Here is a 20,058-nt window from a genome sequence, read left to right as displayed (position 1 = left end):
TCCTTTATCTGAAAATTTATACTTCATTAACAAGCAGAATGAATGTCTATACAGTGAATGAAAAGTTCATTGTGGTTTGAACAATGATACTAAAAATTAAGTGGAAAATTATTCACGAAAATACATCATATATTTATATAGAGTATCTGTAAGTGACCAGATTCAAAGTAATTTGCCAGGATGAATGACAAAACTAATTTCCAAGTAAGATTTTATATAACATAACTCTAGGAAATGTGCAAATTGATCTATGACAACTTTGCAAAATGCCTGTAACAAATAACTAAGAGAAAAAAATCATGGTGGTATGGTAACAAATTACTTATACTGCATTCTTGTAATCAGAATAAAACCTTCCTTCTGTATATCCTACATGTATATTAACATGTATATTAACAAATACACATGTATATCATAAAAAAGTTAACCATTGTATGTCTACAATTTTGAACAACTGGATTTCACTGAAATTTATTTGAACCATTGCCCCACCTGGTCTTCCATATGATCTCTAAATTACTTTCCAGCTATCATATAGGACAATTAATACTAAAATTTTATTTTTAAATAGGCAGATCACTGGAGCTACTCCACCACCCTTTAACAATCACCCTACTCAACTTAATTGTCAGTCAGTTATTCCTTAGTAAACTCTCCCTTTTAAAGGGAATTCTATGGTTGCCCTAGCAACCTGTCCAGTTGAATTCTACTTCTCAGTGTGGGTATTGTAGAGTTAATTGCTCAAGATTAAGCATCAATTGCCTTTGAGCAGCTTTGTTCACACTTCAGTGAAAGCTGCTGCCGAGCAAAAGAGCCTTTTCTAGAGGTCAGGCATGATAACTTTTCCTTAACAGACAGAAGAAGCCTGAAAGGCATGTATGTAAGGCTTAGAGTAGTCCCTATCCTGTTTCTTACTAACAGATGGACCAATAGAAGCAGAAAATGCTTCAGTAGGAAGAGATACTTAAAACTCCCACCCAGTTGTAAACTCTTGCTGCAGTACAGCTTTCTATGCAAGATACAGTTGTAAGGGTGAGGCAGATAGCCCCCTGGATTTGCATAGGCACTGCAAAATATTTAGAAATGTTTGCTTGCATTATAAATATAAAAGGTAAAGGTTCCCCCGCACATGCGTGCTAGTCGTTTCCAACTCTAGGGGCCGGTGCTCATCTCCGTTTCAAAGCCAAAGATCCAGCGCTTGTCCAAGGATGTCTCCATGGTCATGTGGCCGGCATGACTAGACGCCAAAGGCGCACGGAACGCTGTTACCTTCCCACCGTAGTGGTCCCTATTTTTCTACTTGCATTTTTACATGCTTTCGAACTGCTAGGTTGTCAGAAGCTGGGATGAGTAACAGGCGCTCACTCTGCTACGTGGCACTTGGGATTCAACCCGCCAAACTGCCGACCTTCTGATCGACAAGTTCAGCGTCCTAACCCACCGAGCCACCGTGTCCCTTACAGGAATTTAAAAGAAGAAAATGGTCCGGCTTCCACTTTGGCACTAAGATGTGTCCTTCACATATTAGACAGCAAGAGAAAACAGTAATGCTTTACAGTCCAATCTACATTATACTGGATGAAAGCCAAAGATGTCCATGGAAGTACAAAAAATGAACACCACTTGGGAACTCTGAACAAATACAAACGCCTAACATAGTACATATAGTATAATATAATGCAATGCAATATTACTTTGGTTTACACACTGCTCATTTCTGAAGACTACAAATGGCTCAGAAATAACAACATAGAATTAAAATATAAGGAACTGAAACTATAAAAGTAAGATCTTCATATATTCCCGTTCTAGTAGAAAAGTGTTCAAATGTCTCAAATGCCTTTTTGAAGAGCCATATTGACTTGTCTCTTCAAAAATATAATTCAGAGAGGGTGACTTGTGTATCTGGGGATTCATTGATTGTGAAACAGCTGCAAATTGCTAGCACTGACTTGTGATACATGTGACAATGAGATATCTTGAGAATTAAGATACGAGAAGATTCATAATTTGTCCCTATCCACAAATACTGTACTTAAAACCACATAGTATTTATTGTTATGGAATTATAACACCATGCAAATATATTTGCTTGTGAATAGCTTATTTATTTATCAAATTTATGTAGCCACTCATCTCACAGATGTAACTGGGAGGTGAACAATAAAAACAGAATAATTAAAAATAAAACTTTAAAACGCCATTAAACAATTTAAAACATAGCTGTAACTAAAACCACCATAGAGTACTTTCAATAGCTTTCATACAATATAGCCATTTCACAGGTCCTCACTGCCATGGTTTCCCTAAAGCCTTCTGATAAAGCCACGTTTTAAGGAATATCAGAAAAATCAGTAGGTTTGAGGTCAATCTTATTGGGGGCAGGGGTTTATGTTCCACAGAGTGGGTGCCACAACAGAGAAGGCTCACCTCCTCCTTGGCTGAATGGACTCGTACCATGCCTCTCCTGCTGAACCTGATGTCAATTTATAAATGTAAGTGAGGAGAGATAATCCCTCAAATGACCCTCAAATTGTTTATACTAACACATCTTTACTTAACAGGCATCTCTTCTAAATAAGGTAAAGGTAAAGATTCCCCCACACATGCATGCTAGTCGTTTCCGACTCTAGGGGCCGGTGCTCATCTCCGTTTCAAAGCCGAAGAGCCAGCGCTTGTCCGAGGACGTCTCCGTGGTCATGTGGCCGGCATGACTAGACGCCAAAGGCGCACGGAACGCTGTTACCTTCCCACCGCAGTGGTCCCTATTTTTCTACTTGCATTTTTACGTGCTTTTGAACTGCTAGGTTGGCAGAAGCTGGGACGAGTAACAGGCGCTCACTCTGCTACGCGGCACTCGGGATTCTAAATAGAACACACCAATTTTGGTCTACCGGTTGAAGTGCTAGACTAGAAAGTTCTACTCCCGTCTTTGGCAGAAAAAGCCAGCTGGGTCACTTTGGCCAGTCATTCTTTCTTTCAGCCGAAGCCATCTCATAGATTGTTGTTTCAAGAAATTAGGAGGAGGGAGAGAGGAATATTATGTATGTTCACCACCCTGACATGATGTAACTAAGGCAGGATTTTTTAAAAAATCTAAAAGATATAAATAAGTATAAATAAATAAATCTTTCTAAGCTGTATGTAACATGTATGTAAACCTCTCTGTCAGGGAGATGGGATGTTCCAAAATGTGATAGAAGATAGAAAGATGAATCAGAGAGACAGAAAGTCAAGAGCGAAAATAAAATATATGTACTACTTGTATTATTACAAGTTTCACAGTCAGCCAGATATTTAGGCTGGATTTGGATAGACAGATGTTGTTTGGTGGTGCTAAAGGTATTGTCACAGGATAAAAGCTGTTCCAAGTAAAGCTGCCTTTTACAATTGACTGATGGTGATTTTGTCAATGCCATTGGTGTTCATGTGATACTTCATATGTTTTAGAATTGCATTCATTATTGGTATTATCTTTGCTTTCTTTTGCCATAGCCTTTCAGTTCATTGTATTTGCAGATCTCTATAGTTTGTGATTTCCTCCAGGTTTTTTTCTTCTACTCTGCTGTTTTCATGTATTGAAATGTCCACTGTTCAAACTGTATTTTCTTTCATATCAACAATTAAGTGTGGGGTGCTGAATGGCAAATGCTTGTCTTTTGCTCTAGAGCATTTTAATTTCTTAATTTCCTATTACTTTATCTATTTTATGGTCCCACCAGCTCTTACTTGCAGGTAATAGTACTTCTGATAGATATTCCAATGCACCACTGTTGCTAGTTTGTCATATTATTATTTGTTATCAGTGTATATGATCTAGCAGCAGCTAGCTATGTGATCTACTGTTTCTTCAGCTTCTTTGCAGAGGCGGCATTTGCTTTCTATTGCTGTCTTTTCAATTTTGGCTGCAAAATGCTCCTAGATTGGGGCTGAAAGGCAGATTACTCTGTCCCATATTTGGGTAGACCAGGTGCTCTGTCAGAACTTAATCTTTCCTCCTTGGTTTCAGCTGACAAAAAGCGAGGAGAACCTGTGGTCTGGAGCAGGGCTTTTCAACCTTTTCACCCATTGTACCACTTTTAGGATATGGCAACATCCGAGTACTTGATGACGCCCCCCAAAAAAGGGAAAAAAGTGATGAAGTACAGGTAATCCTCGATTTACAACAGTTCACTTAGTGACTGTTCGAAGTTACAATGGCACTGAAAAAAGTGCCCCCCAAGGCACAGCCAAGCAAGGCACCTACCTACCTACCCGGCGGTGCTCTTCCTCCTGTCCGAGGTTTTCATTGTTGTGAAATTTTCATTGTTGTTCATTTCTGTTGAGGATTGGTAGCAAGGGTGGTGTGGGTGGTGTTTGGTTTTTATTCCCCCCGTCTGCTGGGTGGTTGCAGCAGGTTTTGGTCACTTCACATGACCCTGGGACACTGTGACCATCATAAATATGAATCAGTTGCCAAGCATCTGAATGTATCACAAGACCCTGGAGATGCTGCAAGATTCCAGCTGATCGGCGCTTCTTCTGAGCTCAGCAGAAGTGCCAGGATCAGCACCAAGCTCCAGCTGGAGCCTGATGCTGATCCTGGCAGTTCCACTGAGCCCTGACAGTCCTGCAGCTCCAGCCGTCTCTCGCTCAGGCTTGTGCGGTGCTGCCACCGGTTCACCTCATTCCCCTCCCCCACTACCACTTTTCTAGGATGGTCATGTACCACCTGCCAGGTGCCAATGTACCACAGGTGGTACCCATACCACTGGTTGAAAAGCCCTGGTCTAGAGGTTAAAACAGCTGCCTAATATGCAAGCAGCCCAGGTTCGATTCTCAGAAGGGTATGGCTAGCTCAAAGGTCGGCAACCCGCGGCTCCGGAGCCGCATGCGGCTCTTTCAGCCGTCTCCTGCGGCTCCCAGTCCTCCAGCATGTGCAGTCCCCCCCCAAAAAAAAGTGGGACTAAAAAAGTTCAACCAATCAATTCAAACTTCTCACGAAAAAAAAACTAGCAAAGTTAGAATTGATTGGTTGAACTTCTTTGGTTTGTGGGACTGCTCACAAACCTCCTTTCTTCTTTGGACTCCACATGGTGGCAGCGGAGGAAGACACTGGAGGACTGCTGGAAAGGTGAGTGGGCCATTTTTCTGTATGCTGTGCCTTCCTCTTTCTGCTGCAAAAGAGTGTGGTGGGGAGGGACATGGGTGAGTCGGCAGCAGCCCTTTTCCCACCTACTGTGCCTTCCTCGGGCTCCCCTCCTGTGAAAACGTTGCTGCTGTCTCTCATTGAGAGAATGGGGCAGCGGAGGCTTGCAGAACGACGGATCCAGCCTCTGCCGGCAGCGGAGGCTTACAGAACGGCGGATCGAGCCACTGCCGGCAGCGGAGGCTTGCAGAATGGCAGATCGAGCCTCTGCCGGCGGCGGAGGCTTGCAAAATGGTGGATTGAGCCTCTGCCGGTGGCGGAGGCTTGCAAAACAGTGGATTGAGCCTCTGCTGGAGGCTTGCAGAATGGCAGATCGAGTCTCTGCCGGCAGTGGAGGCTTGCAAAATGGTGGATCGAGCCTCTGCCGGCAGCGGAGGCTTGCAAAACGGTGGATTGAGCCTCTGCCGGCGGCGGAGGCTTGCAAAACGGTGGATCAAGCCTCTGCCGGTGGCGGAGGCTTGCAAAACGGTGGATTGAGCCTCTGCCGGAGGCTTGCAGAATGGCAGATCGAGCCTCTGCTGGCGGCGGAGGCTTGCAAAATGGTGGATCGAGCCTCTGCCGGCGGCGGAGGCTTACAGAGAGGAGAGTGGCTTCCTGCGCCTCTGTCAAGGTAGCGGGAGTGCTTCGGTGAAGCCGCGCATGGCCGGTGGGAGGGGAAAGCTCTGCGCCGCCCGTCGCTCCCTCCTCCTTTCCTGGCAGCTTCGGGGGTTCCCGACCGGGGCCTTCTCAGAGTGCGCGCGGGGGCTTCCCCTCCACTGCCCCTCGGCAAGATGCACCCCGGCAAGCTTCTCCCGCACCTGCTTTGCCTCTCCGCAGCTTGCCTCAGCCCGACCGGCGGGCTCTTCCTCTTTGGAGAGCCCGAGTTTTCCTACAAGCAGTGCCACCTGGACACGCTTGCAGAATGGCGGACCAAGCCTCTGCCGCCAGTGGAGGCTTGCAGAGAGGGGAGTGGCGGGCTGCGCCTCCGTCCAGGTAGTGGGAGTGCATTGGGGAAGCCGCGCATGGCCAGTGGGAGGGGAAAGCTCTGTACCTCCCATCGCTCCCTCCTTCTCTCCCGGCATCTTCGGGGGTTCCCGACCGGGGCCTGCTCAGAGTGCGTGCGGGGGCTTCCCCTCTGCTGCCCCTCGGCAAGATGTGCCCCAGTGAGCTTCTCCTGCGCCAGCAGAGGCTGGATCTGCCGTTCTGCAAGCCTCCGCCACCGGCAGTCTCGATCCGCCGTTTTGCAAGCCTCTGCCGCCGGCAGTGGCTCGATCTGCCGTTCTGCAAGCCGCCGGCAGTGGCTCGATCTGCCGTTCTGCAAGCCGCCGGCAGAGGCTCGATCTGCCGTTCTGCAAGCCTCCTGCCGCCGGCAGTGGCTGGATCTGCCGTTCTGCAAGCCTCCACCACCGGCACTGATCTCACGCTCCTTACAGTCTCCCTCTCTTTGTTTCAGCTTGCTTTCTGCATTTGGGATGAAGACTCAAGAGAGGGAGACTGTAAGGAGGGCGAGATCAGCGCGGGCTGAGAAATGCCGAATCTCAAGTCTTCATCCCAAATACTTGCCTTCTGCAATGCAAGCAACTGGGACAGCTCAGCAGAGGGAATGGGCATTTCTCCGTGTGCAGGAAAGGTCTGTTAGGGAGGCGGTGGTCCGGAATTGTTTACCTCCCTCCTCTCTGTGTGTGTATGTGTCGGACCCGCAGGGAACGGCTGGTAGAGGTGGCCGTCTGACGTTTCCTCTCCTGTGTGTGTGTCAGGCCCACGGGCTCTACACACAGAGACGCAAACACCAGACTGCCGCCGCCTCTACCAGCCGTTCCCCACGGGTCTGACACACACACACACACACGGCGGCAGAGGCTCGCAGAATGGCGGATTGAGCCACTGCCGGTGGCTTGCAAAATGGCGGATCGAGCTTCTGCCAGCGGTGGAGGCTTGCAGAGTGCGGATCTAGCCTCTGCTGCCGGCAGAGGCTGGATCCGCCGTTCTGCAAGCCTTCACCACCAGCAGAGGCTCGATCCGCCGTTTTGCAAGCCACCAGCAGTGGCTCAATCCGCCGTTCTGCGAGCCTCTGCCGCTGGCAGTGGCTCAATCTGCCATTCTTCAAGCCGCCGGCAGAGGCTCGATCTGCCGTTATGCAAGCCTCTACTGCTGGCGGAGGTTGGATCCGCCGTTCTGCAAGCCTCCACCCCCGGCAGAGGCTCGATTTGCCGTTCTGCAAGCCTCTGCTGCTGGCAGAGGCTGGATCCGCTGTTCTGCAAGCCTCCAGCAGAGGCTCAATCCACCATTTTGCAAGCCTCCGCCGCCAGCAGCGGCTCAATCTGCCGTTCTGCAAGCTGCCGGCAGAGGCTCTATCTGCCGTTCTGCAAGCCTCTCCCACCGGCAGAGGCTGGATCCACCGTTCTGCAAGCCTCCACCACTGGCAGTGGCTGGATCTGCCGTTCTGCAAGCCTCTGCCACTGGCAGAGGCTCGATCTGCCATTCTGCAAGCCTCCGGCGCCGGCAGAGGCTCAATCCGCCGTTCTGCAAGCCTCTGCCGCCGTGTGTGTGTGTGTGTGTGTGTGTGTATGTGTGCATGTCAGACCTGTGGGGAACAGCTGGTAGAGGCAGTGGCAGTCTGGTGTTTGCGTCTCTGTGTGTAGAGCCCGTGGGCCCGACACACACACAGGAGAGGGGGGAAACGCCAGACGGCCACCTCTACCAGCCGTTCCCTGCGGGTCCGACACACACACACACACAGAGAGGAGGGAGGTAAACAATGCCGGACCACCGCCTCCCTAACAGACCTTTCCTGCACACGGAGAAATGCCCATTCCCTCTGCTGAGTCATCCCAGTTGCTTGCATTGCAGAAGGCAATCATTTGGAACGAAGACATGAGATTCGGCGTTTCTCAGCCCGCGCTGATCTCGCCCTCCTTACAGTCTCCCTCTCTCAAGTCTTCATCCCAAATGCAGAAAGCAAGCTGAAACAAAGAGTGGGAGACTGTAAGGAGGGCAAGATCAGCGTGGGCTGAAAAACGCCGAATCTCGAGTCTTCATCCCAAATACTTGCCTTCTGCAACGCAAGCAACTGGGATGGCTCAGCAGAGGGAATGGGTGCACGCGGAGAAACGCAGATTCCCTGTGTGCCCTTGCAAGATATGGAGGTGCTTCAGGGAAGTAACTGGGATGGCTCAGCAGAGGGAATGGGCATTTCTCCGCACGCACTGATCAGTGGGCATGGAGAAACAGCGAATCTCGAGTCTTCGTCCCAAATACTTGCCTTCTGCAACGCAAGCAACTGGGATGGCTCAGCAGAGGGAATGGGTGCACGCAGAGAAACTCAGATTCCCTGTGTGCCCTTGCAAGATATGGAGGTGCTTCAGGGAAGTAACTGGGATGGCTCAGCAGAGGGAATGGGCATTTCTCCGCACGCACTGATCAGTGGGCATGGAGAAACAGCGAATCTCGAGTCTTCGTCCCAAATGCAGAAAGCAAACTGAAACAAAGAAAGGGAGACTGTAAGGAGCGCGAGATCAGTGCGAGCTGAGAAACGCCAATCTCGGAGGGAGCAGGGCGGCTGCATGTCTCCCCTTAGGCTCCACTGTTCTGTCAAGCGTGTTGTTTTGCGCATGCACGTGCATGCACATCCTTCTTTGCAGCTCCGAGTTTTTTCTTTTGTGAGGGAACCGGTTCCGAGTGGCTCTTTCACTGTTTCAGGTTGCCGACCCCTGGGCTAGCTGATAAGAGTTAAATAGCTCAAAATAGCTATACTAGTTTCCCTTTAACTCTTTGTCAGTAAAATTTAACATATATATATATTCTTAAGGCTTGGTCCTATGCAGCCAGAATTAGCTCCTCTGTCTTTTTTTTTCCAACTTTCCTGCTCTTGGTCATTGCCAGATCTTGTTGTCTGCTTTGCCTGCTTTTTTTTTAATGTACTGGCCATACTTTGTCTTGCCATGTCTGTTTTCTATTCTTCTCTAGGTCTTTCTTTAAGGCCAATTTGGTTTCTCCGATACAGGTAATCCTCAATTATGATTGCAATTGAGCCCCAAATGTTTTGCCCCATTTTACAGCCTTTCTTGCCAAAGTTATTAAGTGCATCACTGTGGTTGTTAAATTATTAACACAGAATTTGTTTGCCAGAAGGTCACAAAAGGTGACCCTGAGAAACTGCAACCATATACATACATGCCGGTTGCCAAGGGTCTGAATTTTGATCATGTGACCATAGGGATGCTGCAATGATTGTAAGTGTGAAAAACAGTCATAAGTCACTTTCTTCAGTACATTATAACTCTGAACAGTGACTAAATGACTGGTTATTACTCGAGGACTACATGTACTGCTTCAGTGTTATCTTCTTCACTATCCTTCAGATTACCTTCCAATGCCTCTTTTTCATCTTCAACCATCTGATGTATTTGCAACATTCCATGCTCCCCCCCCCAAATACTCCTTGGTAAATAGAGCTTACCAACACCTCTGCATGGATCATTACTATTATTTCAATTTGTATCGACACCAAGAGTCAAAAAATGACTCTTAAATAATCATAAAATAAATCAGAAACAATTTCCACCACAAATGCAATAATTAAAATACACAGCAGCCAAGGAAAGTACTACAGTACAATTCACTAGCACAGCCAGGAAACAGGATATTTCTCACACTTGGGGCTCCAGGTCCAGGCCCCAAAATAGGTTTTAGGGCCTTGCAAAAGGCCAGCAGGGTTGGGGCCATCCTAATCCCCAGAGGAAGAATGTTCCATAGGGTTGGATGAGAGGATCCAGAGCATGCCTATCCTGCCAGACCAGATCAGCCAGATAGAAACAATTAGGAAAAGAAGGTCCCTCCAGTAACCTGATCTGAAACTATGAATGACTTTAAAGTTGATAATCAGTGGCTTGAATTGTACCTGAAAACACACTGGTAGCCAATGCAGCTCACAGAATGGTGATATTTACTAGCCACGCAGCTGCATTCTGCACCTATTAAAGCTTCTGAATGTTCTTTAAGGGAGCGCCACATAGAGTGCATTTTAGTAGACCAAATGGGAGGTCATGAGGCATTTATGATAGTAAGCAAGGTCTCCAGTCCACCAATGGTTGCAACTAATTCACAACTCAAAGGTATACAAATATTCTCCTAGACATGACTTAGTTCCTTTCAGCAGGAACTATGAGGCCAAGATTGTAAGTGGTTCTGGCTGAAGCAGTGCCACCCCATCCAAAAGCAAATATGGAAGATCCCTGGCACTAGAAGATCTTGTAAAAAGCATAGGGAGGGGTCTTCAGAAGATTGCACATTTTGGTAAAATAGATAAATACATTCTGTTATTTGAATTAAAAGATAGGTTGGGCATATATGTATTCTGACCAAAGGACATTGTCAAGAATGAAACTTTGTGCCTCTGCATTTCAACTTGCCTTTAGATAAAGGTGAGGAGGTGTTACTCTCAAGTGGGCAGATGGAGAAATGAAACTTCTTCAATTCAACTGTAGACCATAGGAGCCTGAAGCCTTGTCAAGGACACGAGAGAAGGTGTGGATTTGAAACAGATGGTTCCCATAACAAAGTGGACTTGTTGATGTGGATTACATAAGACGTTGGGGGTTTGGCTGGGAAAACAATTGCTTAAGTCTGTGAATTGGTGTGCGAACCTCAAAGTTAGTTTTACTTTGACATAATTACACAGTGTATTCAATAATCCATAAGATTTTCAGAAACGGATTTAATCTTGAGTTTTATTTGGGTTCTCGAGCTGGATGTTGACATTCATATACTACGAATTGTGACTATTGTAACCCTGACAGCTGAGTTTCCAGACTCTGACTCTAGCTTCTGCTTCAGTTATCTAGTATCGCTGCCTAGTATCACTGCCACTGTCTCTTAGGACAGCCTGTGCTATAATTGAACAGTCTTTACCTATAAAATTTATTTAAAAAACAAAAAGCAAACAGAAAACTGCTAGGCAGAATCTATTCAATGCTATTTTGATCTTTGGTTGTTATATAATCCTTTTTTTCATTTTTGAAAAGAGATAATCCAGTCCATCAATCGTCCATTATAGAACTTGATTTCCAGACCTGGTAATACTTAACTGAATGCAATACATTGCTCTATGGCAGGAGTCTTCAAACTTGGTACTTTTATGATTTGTGGACTTCAACTCTCAGAATTCCTCAGCCAGGCACGCTGGCTGAGGAGTTCTGGGAGTTGAAGTCCACAAGTCATAAAAGGACCAAGTTTGAAGACCCCTGTTCTATGGCCCTTGGTAGATCAAACCAGATTGGTAGATCAAACCAGATGCAGACTAGCCAATGTGTTCAAGTAAGACAGCTATAACTAATCTACCACCACCAAGTGAGGTGGTTCCCTCCTAAACAGGTACTTGATAACCAAACCCACTGTTGACAAGTATTATCTTTGATTGTAAACCACAGAAGGGGACTAAAACAAATTTATCAATGAAAGTTTCTGAAAACTTCCATACTTCTACAATTTTTTGGGATGATGATATCGAGATATTAAATGCATGATATGATTCTGTGGTGCATTCCTATCTTCTGAATACCTTTCCATCAGAATCAAAAGCCCAACTACAAAACAACAATGACATAAAGCCAAGAACATAGTGTCTTAAATCCTCTAACATTATATAAGAAACAGTTTTTAATTTCCCTTGTGGCTTTCTGTAATCTCTGACATTGTACTTATATTCTATGGAGCCTTTCACTGTGTGATAGAATCCCTGTATAACAGTATAAATTTGACATGATTCCAGAGGGTGATATTAGGATAGATGAGTTTTGTAATACAGTATATTAGCTATTGATAATCTTTATGAATAACTGTATAGCATTTTATTACTGTACCCTACAAGATAAATTTTATTATGCTCTACTTTAATTTTTCAAATTTATTATTTTGACAGGATTTTTTTCAGTGTAGTTCTAAAATTGCACTTCATGTTTGGATGCAAAATAAAATTATCTTTTACTTCTAATATTAAATTGAAAATAAAACATAAGAGTTTTACTATTTGGTTCAGCTCACTTTTAAGTTTCTTAGAAAGGTTATAGCATATTACTTCTCACTTTTGAGCTCAATTTGCTATATGCAAGGAAATATTAATAATGTAGTACTTTTTTCAAAAAAATACATTTAATTCAAGGGGGTCCGGTATCAATATCAAAAAATGATAATGGACCCCCTGAACCAAGACCAAAGGGGGAGGGCAAATCTCAGCCTGAATATCTGAATATATATCAAAATACACCTTCCAACAGACCTCAAGAAGCATTATGGAGGTAACAGTGGTCCGTGTGAATGTGTGTGTGTGTGTGTGTGTGTGTGTGTGTGTGTGTTGCAATTATAGCTACATTTGGAAAGCTGTTCTGATGCTGTAAGAGTGAAGAAAAGGCCATTACTACACATGTGATTTACTGCTTCCCTAGCATGAGAACATCTTTACAACTAATATAGTACTTTTTTTAAAAAAAATCTCCCTATTCCTTTTTCTAACACATGCATACATACATGGTCCACAACTGATAATCTGGTTAATTTTTCAGAACACAGATTGTGAAAGTCTTGGGTCCAACCCCTTTAAACCATAAATGTTCACTGGATAAGTCTGGATCGATCGCTCTGTCAGCCAAAGCTGCTTCCTAGGGTTGGTGATGGTGAGAAAATTGAAAGAAGAAATGCAGTGCATGTCACTTTGAGCTCATGAAGGAAAGGTGAGTTATAAATATAAAATAATAAAAATTGGAGATGCTTCTTGCTGGAAAAATAGAAATAAAAATGTTATAGTTGATAAAAGAAACACTGGTGAGGAAAAGCCCAGGAATTTGCATAACCTAGGAATATACCACTACAATAGCTATCATTTTTATAGACAAGAAAGGAGGATGTAACTTCCCCCCATTTTTCCCCCAGATGAATGCAAAGAATTAAAATCTTGCTGACAAGCATACAGTATGTAATGCTGGAGAACTAATTAAATTCAGATTAGTTTACCAACCATATGTATTTTGAGGAACTGAACTAGGAACTATGTCATGGAAGCCTTGTATTTCAAATTTCCCGAACTAATTTCTTGGCACTAAGATATTTAAAACAAACAAATCTCTTGGAGATCTGTCCAGTCTCTTATGATTTTCAGGAGAATCCAGCCCTACCATCAGAAGTTCATTAGGTGGGTGTGAATGCAAGAAAAAGTTCCTTGGCAGCTTGTAAATTTTGGAACTCCCTGCCAATTGACAATGAAATTAATGCTCTAGATGCTATTCTTCTCTCAGCAACCAGAACTATTTATTCAAACACCATTATGTGTTTGGTGTACAAGCTGTTTATTTTTATTTATTTAATTAATATGGCAGCTCTAAACAAAACTATTTTGAGAAGTTTACAATATTTTTTTAAGTGTAAAAATATCAAAATCAAAATCAAGAACTCACATTTATCTCCATAAAACATTTCTTAAAACATCTCTCAGAATTGGACAATTTTGATTTATATCCTTTTAACAATATTTTCCTTTCTTTTTAAACTTGTTTCCTTATATTATCCACTCTTTCCCTGAGCACTATTTGCCGATGGAAAAGTAGATATAAATTAAATAAGTATATTCATACATGTACTGTATATGTTCATCTTCCATCATCAACCCCAGAAGAATATTCACATGCAAGTATTTTCAGCAAAGGTGACATGGTACTTCTCAGAAATTCCATTCCCCACTTGTGTTATCACACTATGGGCCAGGGTAATTTTCAGATTATTTTCTTGGTTGACCCATCAAGAATATATTGTTAGCCATCTAACTTTAAACTGGTATCTATATCATCAAACCATGTCCTACAATATGCCGGGGCACATGGTTTTATTAGCTAAAGCTCTCCCCCCCATTTGCCACAGATACAATATGATTTGTCCAGTGATATTCCTCCATGATATTCCTAGTAACTAAGTACCTTAAAAAGTGTGTGACACTATTTAGTTCAGGGATATCATTCATATCCTGAAATCTAGTCACTAGAACCAACAACATCCATATCTTGTTCAAATTTAAGTTTAGCTTTTCTCCACATCTAATCTGAAGTCATTCAAAGCTCTTAGGGGATCAACTCATAGCTAATGGAAAAGGTTAAGTTCACACACTGGTGACACCTAATTTTAAATAAAGTATGATCTTTCACATTTATATTAAATAACGTTGGAGATAAGAGGGAATTTTGTAGGAACACCCAAACCCACTCCCACTCCGAACAGTCCCTAAGCAGTTAGACATCATCAGTACTAATACCATAAGAGTGGAACTATTACCAAATGGTACTGCCAAGCTCCCACTCTCTCAAGGGAAACTGTGATGTAACTAATATTATTAAAAGCCATTGAGATATATAGGAGTATCAGTAGAGTTTCATTCACCTATCTTTTCCTAGTATAGATCATCTATCAGGGCAACCAAGGCCATTTCATTGCCAAATCCAGATCTAAATTCAGATTGGTAGGTTCTGGATAATTTCTTCTAAGAGCTCTTAGAATTGCAGTATCATTGCCTTCTCCACAAAGCTAACTAAAATAAAATATTAGCCAATAACAAATTGTTTTTCAAATCAGTTGAGTCCAAATATGACTTTTTAAGATGGGAAAGAATGGACAAATACAATGGCAAGGTGTTAATAATTCTTGGTAGCTCATACAAGCCAATTCAAGGAGACCTCAAACAGACAAGCAGTGGTATGAACTGATCCAAGGAGCAGATCCACTGCTATGAGAGACAGGTAATAAGATGACCTGAGGTGGATGTTTTCGGATGGTGTGCTGGATATCCTACACACAATATTGGTCCATGAAGTATAAAACCCAATATGAAATCAAGTGATTTTATCCACAAAGGCTATTCAGATTGTTTATGGTAGAGCTTGGGTGAAAATAGAGTGCCTTTTGGGATCCTCAAAGGCTATGCTACCTACTTCCATCCAACAGCCTAAAGAGCTCCACTGATCACAGACATAGCACAGGAAGCACAGGCTGCTTAACAAAATTGCAGGCATAAGTGTTGCCTTCCTTCTCTTCCAACTGAGCATTTCCCACAGCATCAGCATGGTAGAGTTGCCAATAAATCTGCAGCCTTGACACAGGTGTGGGAGGAAAGATATTTTGAACGTCTGCAGCCCCCAGCAAACTCAGCAGTCAAATGAAAAGGTTTTCTTTTCCTTCAGAAAAGTGTAGATCAGACATGCCAAACTCGCAATGTCACGTGACGTCGCGTGACGTATTGCAACTTTTTCCCCATTGCCAGCAATGGGACGGGTGCAGTTTTGGCATGACGCATCTGGCCCATGGGCTGGGAGTTTGACATGCCTGGTGTAGATGGTCCAAAAGTGAGGGGGTGGGATATAACAGCCCAGCAAAACAAGCACAATCTCAGAGAGAGGGGACAGAACAGTCTTAAGAAAGAAATGCTGATGCATACGAGCAGTAGTATAGAGTATAGTATATTGAATAGTAATAGTATATAGTGCAAACATTGTAACTGTTATAGTAATTGAAGAGTAATATATTTCAATAGTAATTATCATAGTAATAGCTATAGATAGCAATAGAAGAGAATAAGAGAAGCACTTACATATTACTTTTGTATGTTTGTTCTTACAAATAAAACATCTCTCCAACCCTTATAGGGAGATATAAAGAATCCACCTGTCCAGGGTCCAATGCTTTTTGACTCCTTTGGGTCAATCTAATTGGGTACAGTTTAAAAAAGAAACCACGATGTACATTCAGAAAAAATATGCCTCTCTCATTTTCCTCTATAATCACCCAAGAATAGGTATTGTAATTGAACCTGTAGTGTGCCGAGTTGGATTAATCTTTTGCTGGCTACAATAATCAAATCATGTATTCTCACAATTCACTGCCCACAACTCCATGGACATTTTGATTCATGATTGTCTTGAAGTTACCTGCTGAAAATGGAAAACAGAAATATGAATTCTTTAAACCTTCTCATTGCGTACTTTGAATATTATAAATAAAGGTAAAGGTAAAGGTTCCCCCGCACATGCGTGCTAGTCGTTTCCGACTCTAGGGGCCGGTGCTCATCTCCGTTTCAAAGCCGAAGAGCCAGCGCTTGTCCGAGGACGTCTCCGTGGTCATGTGGCCGGCATGACTAGACGCCAAAGGCGCACGGAACGCTGTTACCTTCCCACCGTAGTGGTCCCTATTTTTCTACTTGCATTTTTACGTGCTTTCGAACTGCTAGGTTGGCAGAAGCTGGGACGAGTAACAGGCGCTCACTCTGTTACGCGGCACTCGGGATTCGACCCGCCAAACTGCCGACCTTCTGATCGACAAGCTCAGCGTCCTAACCCACTGAGCCACGGCGTTATAAATGCTGGATGCTAAAAGAAATGGTCTGACACATGCCACGATGCTGTATTTATGTGGACCAAAAGAAGAAGTGAATAACAGAAAATCTGACTTTAAAACAGGTTGAAGTGTTTGAATCGCTCCTTTCTTTTGCAGCAGGGCTTGTGATACTTGTCATGTGAAGTGGATAATACCTTTCACATTTATTTTGGGAGTACAATGAAATAAAATGTTCCCTATGAACTTAACACAGTTGACAGGCATGACATTTAATGATTAGGATTAAAATAACTTAAAGCCCTTATCAGTATTATTTGCCAAATAATTCCTAAGACATGGAGGTATTGTCTCACATGTATTGAAGCTTGACCTTCAGATATACTTTCTCTTTTCACCATCTTTAACAAATGCTTTAGAAATAAATTTCCACTCTGACAACCCATTTTGGAAATACCCTCTTCTGTTTTCTCTCTCAAAGCTAATAAATGTTAAAATATGATACTAAGGGTGCAATCTTTGGTTAGCTAGAGGATAAAAAAAATGATGAAAAGAAAGATTGAACTTTTCCTAAAAAAGCTCCTCTGACCCATTATGCCAGTGGAAAGTTCTTTGGGCAATGATATGATATCAGTATGATATGTGATGGATAACTGTTGATCTGGATCACACTAAACTCACTTATATCCCACACCCATCTACAAAATTTATCCCATGCAACTTTGGACCAAATATAGCATGTTATTTCAGCTGGGACCAATGGGATAGAAAATGAAAAATTCAACACATTAAAATTCAATCTCGAGTTAAATAACCTCACAACACTAAATTGTGGCTACTGAACTATGCTTAATCACTGAGAGCTGTGAGCCCCGTCTATCACACGAGGTTGTAGTACCAGATAAAGTTGAAGGAGGGACTGCTATATATGCTACCATTTAGGCCCTAAGGCAGAGGTGTCAAACTCAATTTCATTGAGGGCCGCATCAGCATTGCAGTTGCCCTCAGGGGGCCGGGTGGGTATGGCCTGGGTGGGCATGGCCTACTGGGTGGGCATGGCTAGAGTGCATATGGCCTACTGGGTGGGCATGGCCAGCTCTACATTGTTCGCATCAAGGGTGCCTATGGGGGCCTCGGCAGGAGTGGGACAGATCGGAGGGTCTCTGGCAGAAGGAGGGTCTCTGGGCCAGGGCCAAGGCAGTGGGGGCCGTTCCCTCACTGTTTCCAGGATGGCTTTGCAGGCCACATGAAACCACTTCGCGGGCCGGATCTGGCCCCCGGGCCTTGTGTTTGACATGTCTGCCCTAAGGAATATACAGCAAATCTTCTCAACCCCCAGTTTATGGCCCAGTGTCAGGCCGCAGCCCATTTGGAATCAGGTTGCCAAAATGGTGAGCGAGTGTGTATGTGCGTGCATCCATGTACAAAGCAGCATTTGTGAAATCAGCCCATGTGCAGGTGCAAACCCACTCCTTCTCTCCCACTCCAGCGCTGCTGCTACCTGTAACAGGTTATGCATGTCACAACATGTAAAACAGATAAAGCTTTGGATGAGTTCAGCCAAAATAATTTTTCCAATTGTACACAAATAATGGTGGCCTTCAAATGTTTTGTGATGTTATTTTGACATCTTGGTAATGAGGAAATCTATGGTTGCAGATGATCTCTAAGGAAAAGTGCAGAGTGTAATTTGTGTGTAAGTAAAATGAAGAAAGAATTTGCAAGTTAAAAGACTATCATTCACACATATGCTTTCTTTGTTGCATATTCAAGCTTGGTTTACAAAGGATTGGACCAATTCAGCAGTGCAGGAGAAAAGAGAAAAACAGAGACCTTTTTAATCCTGAACTTATTTTTAATATATCAAATATACAAAAATATTTGCCCGCCCATACTGATGTTTCCTGAAGGCTTTACTTTTTTCTAAGTGGCTTAGATAGTGGAACTATCTATGAATAAAAATAATTCTTTATTGATTGGCTAAATAATATCAGATATGACACTTGCAATTGTAGTTGTGTATGCTATCTATATTTCAGTTAAAAGGAAAGAAAGTGTGAAAATTGGAATAATAGAAAACCACAGAGAATTTCAACACATAAATGTAGTTCCTCTGTAGAATGTGATACCCAAGGAGAAAAAATAAAACTTGATATCTTTATATTTGATACATCTGTGTATGTATTGTATTTATGTGGATAATGTTCTACATACATACACACAGAATAATAATAATAATAATAATAATAATAATAATAATAATAATAATAATAATAATAATAATAATAATAATAATAATAATAATAATAATAATAATAATAATAATAATAATAATAAAATTATAACTAGCCCTTGCTAATTTTTTATTGTAATTATTTCTATAGTTTACATTCATCAAAATCATTTAATTCAGTTTCCAAAATGTTAACAGTAAGATCCTTCTAGGCCAGAATGAATCTGTATCTGAAATCCAGAAATATATCTCGGTGCACTCTGAACTGGGACAATTCTGTCCCCAATGATGTCTGGTTGATTGACTACTACCTGTCTACACATCTGGATCTGGAAGTCCCACAGGAACCTAGCCCTCCTTATTGTCCACAATCTTCTGTGGGATCTTTCATCTCAACTTGGGAAAGTCTAGCCCATAAACTATGTAGATGTTCCTGTACATAATGCTAGCTACTTGATTCTGATGTTCAGTGTTTTCTGTGCATCACTTTTGTATATGCTGCACTTGATAGTCACACAATATAAAAAAATAAAAATTCTCTTCTCATTCTTATGGGTGGCCTGTATCTTCCTCAAACTTGGGTCCTACCAGAGGCCTGGGAATTTGAGGATTCTGTGCAGGATCATAGTTGTTCTAGCATTGCACTCTTTTAGACACACAGAGGGGGCTCTTATGTTGTTCCTGGAATCTGTTGAAGTTACTCTCCCAGCTTAGGACTCACCATCCTGAGTATTTCTACCACTACTAGGACCACTTTGGCCTTTATTTTCCACATCCTCTCCAGTTCCTCCTTTAGGCCCTGGTAGTTCTCTACATGCACATGCAAATAGACAAACACCTTGGATTTAACATTGATACTGGTAAACTATGAAAAGGCAGCATGATTCTGTCAAGACATGCCTTGCCCTCAACAATTTATCTGTCATACAATAAAATGATTAGAAACAGAAGCAGCAATTTAGATGGCTGCTCCTGTCTTCCATTGATTTTGTTAAATCTGTTTCATTGTATGTAAACAAATGTTGCTTGCACTAGACGTGTAATTGTGTTTTCTACTTTCAGTATTTTTTTCCTTAACATAACATAACAAGCTAGTGATTGTTCAAATGTAAGATACAAATATTAAGAAAACAAAGGTGCAGTTATTGATTAAAATATGTTCCATAATCTTGCAAAAATTATGATGCATTCCAGAGTAAGTATTGAATTCTTTCTCTGCTGCCGGAGAACAGTTATTCTGTTTGCTGAAAATTATCTAGAAATTACAGATAATGTTGACCAACAGGAATAATAT

The sequence above is a fragment of the Vipera berus genome (genome assembly GCF_964194415.1).
Source record: "Vipera berus genome assembly, chromosome: 4".
Lineage (NCBI taxonomy): Eukaryota > Metazoa > Chordata > Lepidosauria > Squamata > Viperidae > Vipera > Vipera berus.
This window is presented reverse-complemented; position numbering follows the sequence as displayed.